Below are 11,196 nucleotides of genomic sequence, written 5' to 3' on the forward strand. Positions count from 1 at the left end.
CACAGTGTGTCCAGCAGATTGTATCCCCTCTGGAACTAACTTAGGATAACTGTCTTTGGATCTCAGGACCAAATGGGTTCCACTGCAAGTCCCTACCTTGGAAAAGACACTGAGCCTTACTGTCCTCTTTATATCCCCTGTTGTCAACCTGGAACTGTCCCAAATAATGATAGCCCATCTCAACAAACCCAGCAACTAGCTTGGTCTTGTTTAAAGATGAACAAGAAATACACACACCTTGGGTCCCCCAGACTGATTTCTATTGGTTGGTCTCTGCAAATAGTCTGACATTTTAGAGCACTGGCAGTTTATGGTAGGTCTTCTGGCAGCACCTGACATCATCCCAATCAAAGCTACAGAACACCAGCAAGCATCAGCTCTCTCCAGAGAGTATTAGAGGTTGTGGTGAGGGGGTGAGGGTGCCATCGTCCACTCTAAGGCATTATTGGGGGAACTGGCTGTGTCACTAAACCCATCTTTGTGGACAATTTTGTTGGGAATCCACAGCTGCTTTATTGAATTTAGAACATGCAGACTGCATCTTACTGAAGAAATAGGCATCCATTGCCCACACTATGTTAACAGGTGGCTTTTGGGGGGTGCAAGATGGTGGACAAGTAGGAGATGTTGTTTCAACTGGTCCTCCAAAGTGAGTTAATTATCTACCAGAATACTCTGAACAGCCATGAAATCAGCCTGAGGTGTAGGATTATACACTTCTGGATCTCTAGGTGGGCAGAAAACACAAGTGGACAGGGAAAGTGGAGTGGAAACGTTGGATTGATATTGGAAGATAAACAAAAGGGGGAGGAAGCCTCTAGAACTGACCCGTTGGAAAGTACCACCCCAATACAAGACTACCCTGTGATTGGGGACCAACACTAACTTGGAGTCTAGTTAAAAGTACTCAAAAAGAGCAAATGATCTTATGGGGTAATTGGTGGAATCAGGTGGTTACAGGCATAGGCCCAAGCTCATGGAGCCAGGATGGCCACTGCCAGCAACCACCCCACCAGAGAGAATGCAGTGAAGCCTCCAGGCCATGGTTCCTGAGCCACCGGCTTACATGAGAACATCTGGATGGTGGTGTGCATGAGAAAGTCTGGTGTGGACACCAGCTGGCGCTCTCTAGAACAACAGCCTTTTGCACTCTACATGCATGCTGCTTGAATGGGGGTCTGAGTTGCACTCAGCACCCTGCCCTGAGAGAGGTCCATGTGGGTGCTAGTTGGTACTCTCTAGAACTGAACACTCCCATCCAGGGCCAACATGAAACTCTCAGTGCACTATCTCTGTTTGGGATCTATCTGGGGAGCTGGATCTGCCCAGACAGCCACAGAAAAGGCAGCAGCTGGTAGCAGGCTCTCTGACTAATATTGCTCATGGTTTTAGTAGCACCAGGGTACAGAGACAAGCGGGAACTCCTGTGATCAATGAGACTGTGGCTGGGGATGTGTTCTGATAGACGGAGGTGGCAGAGGGGAGTTTGTATGCTCTGGTACACCCAGAGGGGAACAGACTGAGGTTTCTGGCTGAGACAGAGGTCTGGGTGCTTTCCTCTAAAGCTCCAAAGAACCAAGAAATGCTGCCAGTGGGGGAAGCAAAAACTAAACAAAAACAAAACAACAACCTCTAGAGAACAAAAGTCTGAAAAACGGGTTTCCTCAGAGTTCTGCCCATTGATAAGGGACAGGAGGACTCAACTCTAGCAAAACTTATTGAAAAACCATGAGACAGGCCCCTTCCTTAGAAAGCTAGCCAAATAAAACAAGAGGACAGCCACCATGAGGTCCCCATAAAATGTAAAAACCGTATATCAGGGAGAAAGAAGATATTTAGCTCCCATATTACTATAAAACTTGTATATTTCAAAGATACAACTTTTACTTTTAATTCCTTCCCTCTATTCTTATTCCTATTTTTTATTTTTTTAATAATTTCTGTAACCCATTTACCAGCACAATGAGAGGTTCAATAGAACAAATTCCATAATAACCATTTAACTTGAAATTTTTTGATACACATACCTGTGTGTTTTGTTGTTGTTGTTTGTTTGTTTGTTTTTCTTTTTTTTCCCAATTTATTTATTTTCAGAAAAACATTATTCATTATTTTTGTTTTTTCTTTTTGGCTTTTCTACTTTTTTAATATTCATATAGAGGTAAGCTTCAAGGTAATCCTCTTTCCCCAATCAATACTACCCCTATATATAAACCAGTTTTAATACCCCTTTATCTCAGGAAAATTGACTCCTTTAGCAAAGATATCAAGGTACACCCAGGAAGAATTAAAAAAAACCTCCCTTGCACACCCTCCCATCTTTTTCTTTTGTCAGTGTTTTTGTGCATGTGTTTTTGTTCTGGTATTTTATAAATCATATACTCGATGTTCATTTTGGCTGGGTTCTGCTTATTATTATTTTTTTTTTTGTCATTTACTTTTTTAAAAAATTTTTTCAATTTATTTATTTTCAGAAAAAGAGTATTCATTATTTTTTCACCACACCCAGTGCTCCATGCAATCCGTACCATCTATAATACCCACCACATGATACCCCAACCGACCACCCCCTGCCACTTCAAACCCATCAGATTGTTTTTCAGAGTCCATAGTCTCTCATGATTCACCTCCCCTTCCAATTTACCCCAACTCCCTACTACTCTCTAACTCCCCATGTCCTCCATGCTATTTGTTATGCTCCACAAATAAGTGAAACCATATGATAATTGACTCTCTCTGCTTGACTTATTTCACTCAGCATAATCTCTTCCAGTCTCGTCCAAGTTGCTATGAAAGTTGGGTATTCATCCTTTCTGATGGAGGCATAATACTCCATAGTGTATAAGGACCACATCATCCTTATCCATTCGTCCATTGAAGGGCTTCTTGGTTCTTTCCATAGTTTGGCGACTGTGGCCATTGCTGCTATAAGCATTGGGGTACAGATGGCTCTTCTTTTCACTATATCTATATCTTTGGGGTAAATACCCAGGAGTGCAATTTCAGGGTCATAGGGAAGTTCTATTTTTAATTTCTTGAGGAATCTCCACACTGTTCTCCAAAGAGGCTGCACCAACTTGCATTCCCACCAACAGTGGAAGAGGGTTCCCCTTTCTCCACATCCTCGCCAACACACGTTGTTTCCTGTCTTGCTAATTTTGGCCATTTTAACTGGTGTAAGGTGATATCTCAATGTGGTTTTAATTTGAATCTCCCTGAGGGCTAATGATGATGAACATTTTCTTATGTGTCTGATAGCCATTTGTATGTCTTGATTGGAGAAGTGTCTGTTCATATCTTCTGCCCATTTTTTGATATGTTTGCCTGTTTCATGTGTGTTGAGTTTGAGGAGTTCATTATAGATCCTGGATATCAACCTTTTGTTTTCCTGTCATTTGCAAATATCTTCTCCCATTCCGTGGGTTGACTCTTTGTTTTTTTTGACTGTTTCCTTTGCTGTGCAGAAGCTTTGGATTTTGATGAAGTCCCAAAATTTTATTTTTGCTTTTGTTTCCTTTGCCTTTGGAGACGTATCTTGAAAGAAGTTGCTGTGGCTGATATCGAAGAGATTACTGCCTATGTTCTCCTCTAGGATTCTGATGGATTCCTGTCTCACGTTGAGGTCTTTTATCCATTTTGAGTTTATCTTTGTGTACAGTGTAAGAGAATGATCGAGTTTCATTCTTCTACATATAGCTGTGAAGTTTTCCCAGCATCATTTATTGAAGAGACTGTCTTTTTTCCATTGTATTTTTTTTCCTGTTTTGTAGAAGATTAATTGACCATAGTTTTGAGGGTCCATATCTGGGCTCTCTACTCTGTTCCACTGGTCTATGTGTCTGTTTTTATGCCAGTACCATGCTGTCTTGGTGATCACAGCTTTTTAGTAAAGCTTGATTTAAGGTAACATGATGCCCCCAGTTTTATTTTTGTTTTTTTAACATTTCCTTAGCGATTCGGGGTCTCTTCTGATTCCATACAAATTTTAGGATTATTTGCTCCAGCTCTTTGAAGAATACTGATGGAATTTTGATCGGAATGGCATTAAAAGTATAGATTGCCCTATGCAGTATAGACATTTTAACAATGTTTATTCTTCCGATCCAAGAGCATGGAATGGTCTACCATCTTTTTGTGTTTTCTTCAATTTCTTTCATGAGTGTTCTGTAGTTCCTCAAGTATAGATCCTTTACCTCTTTGGTTAGGTTTATTCCCAGGTATCTTTTGGTTCTTGGTAGTATAGTAAATGGAATCGATTCTCTAATATCCCTTTCTGTATTTTCATTGTTAGTGTATAAGAAAGCCACTGATTTCTGCACATTGACTTTGTATCCTGCCACGTTGCTGAATTGTTGTATGAGTTCTAATAGTTTGGGGGTGGAGTCTTTTGGGTTTTCCATATAAAGAATCATGTCATCTGCGAATAGAGAGAGTTTGACTACTTAATTGCCAATTTGGATACCTTTTATTTCTCTTTGTTGTCTTATTGCTGTTGCTAGGATTTCTAATACTATGTTGAACAAGAGTGGTGAGAGTGGGCATCCTTTTCGTGTTCCTGATCTCAACGGGAAGGCTACAAGCTTTTTCCCATTGATGATGATATTTGCTGTGGGTCTTTCATAGATAGATTTCATGAGGTTCAGGAATGTTTCCTCCATCCCTATACTTTGAAGCGTTTTAATCAGGAACGGATGCTGGATTTTTTCAAATGCTTTTTCTGCATCAATTGAGAGGACCATGTGGTTCTTCTCTCTTCTCATATTAATTTGTTGTATCACATTGATTGATTTGTGAATGTTGAACCATCCTTGTAGCCCAGGGATGAATCCCACCTGATCATGGTGGATAATCTTTTTAATGTGCTGTTGGATTCTGTTGGCTAGGATCTTGTTGAGAATCTTAGCATCCCTATTCATCAGTGGTATTGGTCTGAAATTCTCCTTTTTGGTAGGGTCCTTGCCTGGTTTGGGGATCAGGGTAATGCTGGCTTCATAGAAAGAGTCTGGAAGTTTTCCTTCTGCTTCAATTTTTTGAAACAGCTTCAGGAGAATAGGTGTTATTTCTTCTTGGAAGGTTTGGTAGAATTCTCCAGGGAATCCGTCAGGTCCTGGGCTCTTGTTTTTTGGGAGGTTTTTTTTTTTTTTTTTTTTTTTTTTTTTTTTTTTTTTTTTTTAAAAAGAGGAAAGTGTGTCATTTTATTTTATTTTTTTTTTCCGTTTGTGTTTTAATTTTTTTTTTATTTTTTTTTCCCAATTTATTTATTTTCAGAAAAACAGTATTCATTATTTTTTCACCACACCCAGTGCTCCATGCAAGCTGTGCCCTCTATAATACCCACCACCTGGTACCCCAACCTCCCACCCCCCCGGCACTTCAGACCCCTCAGACTGTTTTTCAGAGTCCATAGTCTCTCATGGTTCACCTCCCCTTCCAATTTACCCAAATTCCCTACTACTCTCTAACGCCCCTTGTCCTCCATGCTATTGGTTATGCTCCACAAATGAGTGAAACCATATGATAATTGACTCTCTCTGCTTGACTGATTTCACTCAGCATAATCTCTTCCAGTCCCGTCCATGTTGCCACAAAAGTTGGATATTCGTCCTTTCTGATGGAGGCATAATACTCCATAGTGTATATGGACCACATCTTCCTTATCCATTCATCCGTTGAAGGGCATCTTGGTTCTTTCCATAGTTTGGCGACTGTGGCCATTGCTGCTATAAACATTGGGGTACAGATGGCCCTTCTTTTCACGACATCTGTATCTTTGGGGTAAATACCCAGGAGTGCAATTGCAGGGTCGTAGGGAAGCTCTATTTTTAATTTCTTGAGGAATCTCCACACTGTTCTCCAAAGAGGCTGCACCAACTTGCATTCCCACCAACAGTGTAAGAGGGTTCCCCTTTCTCCACATCCTCTCCAACACATGTTGTTTCCTGTTTTGTTAATTTTGGCCATTCTAACTGGTGTAAGGTGATATCTCAATGTGGTTTTAATTTGAATCTCCCTGAGGGCTAATGATGATGAGCATTTTTTCATGTGTCTGATAGCCATTTGTATTTCTTGATTGGAGAAGTGTCTGTTCATATCTTCTGCCCATTTTTTGATGTGTTTGTCTGTTTCGTGTGGGTTGAGTTTGAGGAGTTCATTATAGATCCTGGATATCAACCTTTTGTCTGTACTGTCATTTGCAAATATCTTCTCCCATTCTGTGGGTTGCCTCTTTGTTTTTTTGACTGTTTCCTTTGCTGTGCAGAAGCTTTTGATTTTGATGAAGTCCCAGAAGGCTATTTTCGCTTTTGTTTCCTTTGCCTTTGGAGACGTATCTTGAAAGAAGTTGCTGTGGCTGATATCGAAGAGATTACTGCCTATGTTCTCCTCTAAGATTCTGATAGATTCCTGTCTCACGTTGAGGTCTTTTATCCATTTTGAGTTGATCTTTGTGTACGGTGTAAGAGAATGGTCGAGTTTCATTCTTCTACATATAGCTGTCCAGCTTTCCCAGCACCATTTATTGAAGAGACTGTCTTTTTTCCACTGTATATTTTTTCCTGTTTTGTCGAAGATTAATTGACCATAGAGTTGAGGGTCCATATCAGGGCTCTCTACTCTGTTCCACTGGTCTATGTGTCTGTTTTTATGCCAGTACCATGCTGTCTTGGTGATCACAGCTTTGTAATAAAGCTTGAAATCAGGTAAGGTGATGCCGCCAGCTTTATTTTTGTTTTTCAACGTTTCCTTAGCGATTCGGGGTCTCTTCTGATTCCATACAAATTTTTGGATTATTTGCTCCAGCTCTTTGAAGAATGCCGGTGGAATTTTGATCGGAATGGCATTAAAAGTATAGATTGCTCTAGGCAGTATAGACATTTTAACGATGTTTATTCTTCCGATCCAAGAGCATGGAATGGTCTTCCATCTTTTTGTGTCTTCTTCAATTTCTTTCATGAGTGTTCTATAGTTCCTCAAGTATAGATCCTTTACCTCTTTAGTTAGGTTTATTCCCAGGTATCTTATGGTTCTTGGTGCTATAGTAAATGGAATCGATTCTCTAATATCCCTTTCTGTATTTTCATTGTTAGTGTATAAGAAAGCCACTGATTTCTGCACATTGACTTTGTATCCTGCCACGCTGCTGAATTGCTGTATGAGTTCTAGTAGTTTGGGGGTGGAGTCTTTTGGGTTTTCCATATAAAGAATCATGTCATCTGCGAAGAGAGAGAGTTTGACTTCTTCATTACCAATTTGGATACCTTTTATTTCTCTCTGTTGTCTGATTGCTGTTGCTAGGACTTCTAATACTATGTTGAACAAGAGTGGTGAAAGTGGGCATCCTTGTCTTGTTCCTGATCTCAACGGGAAGGCTGCAAGCTTTTTCCCATTGAGGATGATATTTGCTGTGGGTCTTTCATAGATAGATTTGATGAGGTTCAGGAATGTTCCCTCTATCCCTATACTTTGAAGCGTTTTAATCAGGAACGGATGTTGGATTTTGTCAAATGCTTTTTCTGCATCAATTGAGAGGACCATGTGGTTCTTTTCTCTTCTCATATTAATTTGTTGTATCACATTGATTGATTTACGAATGTTGAACCATCCTTGTAGCCCAGGGATGAATCCCACCTGATCATGGTGGATAATCTTTTTAATGTGTTGTTGGATCCTGTTGGCTAGGATCTTGTTGAGAATCTTAGCATCCATATTAATCAGTGATATTGGTCTGAAATTCTCCTTTTTGGTAGGGTCCTTGCCTGGTTTGGGGATCAGGGTAATGCTGGTTTCATAGAAAGAGTCTGGAAGTTTTCCTTCTGCTTCAATTTTTTGAAACAGCTTCAGGAGAATAGGTGTTATTTCTTCTTGGAAGGTTTGGTAGAATTCCCCAGGGAATCCGTCAGGTCCTGGGCTCTTGTTTTTTGGGAGATTTTTGATCACTGCTTCAATCTCGTTATTAGATATCGGTCTATTCAGGTTGTCGATTTCTTCCTGGTTCAATTTTGGTAGTTTATATTTTTCCAGGAATGCATCCATTTCATCTAGGTTGCTAAGCTTATTGGCATATAACTGTTCGTAGTAACTTCTGATGATTGTTTCTACTTCCTTGGTGTTAGTTGTGATCTCTCCCCTTTCATTCATAATTTTATGAATTTGGGATTTCTCTCTTTTCTTTTGGATTAGTGTAGCCAGTGGCTTATCGATCTTATTGATTCTTTCAAAAAACCAGCTTCTAGTTTCATTGATACGTTCTACTGTATCTCTGGTTTCTCCCTCATTGATCTCAGCTCTAATCTTGATGATTTCCCTTCTTATGTGTGGAGTTGGTTTGATTTGTTGTTGATCCTCCAGTTCTTTAAGGTGTAGAGACAGCTGGTGTGTTCTGGATTTTTCAATTTTTTTGAGCAAGGCTTGGATGGCTATATATTTTCCCCTTAGGACCGCCTTTGCCGTATCCCATAGGTTTTGGACCGAAGTGTCTTCATTCTCATTGGTTTCCATGAATTGTTTCAGTTCTTCTTTGATCTCCTGGTTGATCCAAGCATTCTTAAGCAAGGTGGTCTTTAGCTTCCAGGTGTTTGAGTTCCTTCGGAACTTTTCCTTGTGATTGAGCTCCAGTTTCAAAGCATTGTGATCTGATAATATGCAGGGAATAATCTCAGTCTTTTGGTATCGGCTGAGTCCTGATTTGTGACCCAGTATGTGGTCTATTCTGGAGAAGGTTCCGTGTGCACTTGAGAAGAATGAGTATTCTGCTGTTTTAGGGTGGAATGTTCTGTATATATCTATGAGGTCCATCTGGTCCAATGTGTCGTTCAATGCTCTTGTTTCTTTATTGATTTTCTGCTTCGATGATCTGTCTAATTCTGAAAGAGGCGTGTTAAGATCACCTACGATTAGTGTATTCATATCAATATGACTCTTTATCTTGATTAACAGTTTTCTTAAGTAATTGGCTGCTCCCATATTGGGAGCATAGATATTTACAATTGTTAGATCATCTTGGTGGATAGTCCCTTTAAGGATTATGTAGTGTCCTTCTGTATCTCTGACTACAGTCTTTAGTTTGAAGTCTAATTTATCTGATATGAGAATCGCTACCCCAGCCTTCTTTTGAGTCCCATTGGCATGAAAGATGCTTCTCCACCCCTTCACTTTCAGTCTGCGTGTATCTTTAGGTTCAAAATGGGTCTCTTGTAGACAGCATATGGATGGGTCCTGTCGTTTTATCCAATCTGCAACCCTGTGCCGTTTTATGGGTGCATTTAGGCCATTCACATTGAGAGTGATTATTGATAGATACGTTTTTATTGACATCGAGTTACCTTTGAAGTCTTTCTTTCTGTAGAATGTCTCTATATTTCTGTTCAATGCTATTCTTGGGATTTTTCCTCTTTTATAGAACCCCCCTTAATATTTCCTGCAGTATCGGCTTGGTGGTTGCATAGTCTTTTAAGTCTTGCCGGTCTTGGAAACTCTTTATCTCTCCATCCATTTTGAATGTCAGTCTTGCTGGATAAAGTATTCTTGGCTGCATGTTCTTCTCATTTAGTGCCCTGAATATATCTTGCCAGCCTCTTCTGGCTTGCCAGGTCTCTGTGGACAGGTCTGACGTTATTCTGATGGGCTTCCCTCTGTAAGTAAGGAGCCTCTTTGCCCTGGCAGCTTTCAAGAGATTATACCTACAATTATAATTTCTCAATTTGACTATCAGGTGTCGTGATGTTTTTTTGGAGTGTATAATCTTGGGTGGAGACCGTTCAGCCTCTAGTACATGAACGCTGGTTTCATTCGCGAGACTCGGAAAGTTTTCATGAAGGACTTGTTCCACGACATCTTCTAGACTTCTTTCTTTCTCCTCCCCTTCAGGAATTCCAATAATTCTGACGTTGGAACGCTTCATGGCATCACTTATTTCCCTAATTCTGCTTTCGTGGGATCTAAGCTGTTTGTTCCAGGCTTCCTCCTGATCCTTTCTCTCTATCTGTTTGTCTTCCAGATCACTAATTCTATCTTCTGTCTCAGTTACCCTAGCTTTGAGAGAGTTTAGATTGGATTGGAACTCATTGAGAGCATTGTGGACCTCCTCCCTGGTAGCTTTAAGCTCCGCCCTAACATTGTGAACATCCTGTCTGGTCGCTTTCAGTTCGGCTCTAATCAATTCTGTTTGGTCATCCATGGCTTTCTCCAACCTAGCTATTGCCTGGATAATTGTTAGCCTGAATTCTCTTTCCGACATATTGTCTATGTTGATAGCCGTTAGCTCTGTTGCGGAAGGTCCATCCTCTGTATTTTTCTTCTGTTGGGCATTCCTCCTCCTAGTCATTTTGGTGGGAGAAGACTGAACAGATGTAGCTGGATGTATCAACTCTGGTGCAGTCAAGGTGCACCCTGGAACACTTCCTGATCTCCGTCTCAGAAGCCTCAGTCTGGGTGCAGAAGCTGAATAAATTCCCCCTTGGACGCTGGCAGTGCAGGTTCCAAGTTAAAGACCCTGGGGGCGCAGGATCTTTTGCTCATCCCCAAAGCCAAGGCAGTGGCGGCTGTCTGGGAGCTCCTGACTGCCAGAGAGGTTCCAAGCAGCGATCGCACACTGAGATTTTGCCGCTGGCCGGGGCTGGGAGTGCCCGGCTTGCGCGCACCTCTTTTCAGAGGCGGCTGTGGGTCGGGCGCGCGTCTGGGGCACTGAGAACGGGGCGCTGGTCTGTAAGCCGCAGGCTGGGCTTTTGCGCGCCTCTGTCCCAGGAAGAGTTTCGCGGGCGCGCGTCTTAGACTTTGAAACAATGGCCCGGGTCAAGAAGCGCCCCAGGGCCTTAGAAACCCAGGAGAGCTGGAGCGACGTGCACGCGCATCTCAAGCTTTGTGGTAGGGCTAGCGCGCGTTCTGCAGACCGGCTCCCATCCCCTCACAGGAGCCGGAACCCCGCGCTCTGGGGCACGCTGGCGGCTTAGGGACCAGGAGCCGGTTTCTCCGCCGCACTCTCTCTGCCTCCGCGCCGGGGAGGCCGTCTGGGACCGGGGACTCAAGCCCCTGTCCCTAGCCGCCCCGATTCCCACAATTTGCCCCCGCGATCCTTTGCTCTTTTGGAGTGCTTTCAACCAGTCTCCGAGTTAATGCTGGTCCCCAGACGCAGGGCACTCTCGCTCGTATCGGGGTATTACTTTTGCACCGGTCGCCTCTGGTGGCTCCCTCCCCCTTTTG

This window comes from Neovison vison, chromosome 13, assembly GCF_020171115.1.
Source record: "Neovison vison isolate M4711 chromosome 13, ASM_NN_V1, whole genome shotgun sequence".
Taxonomy (NCBI): domain Eukaryota; kingdom Metazoa; phylum Chordata; class Mammalia; order Carnivora; family Mustelidae; genus Neogale; species Neogale vison.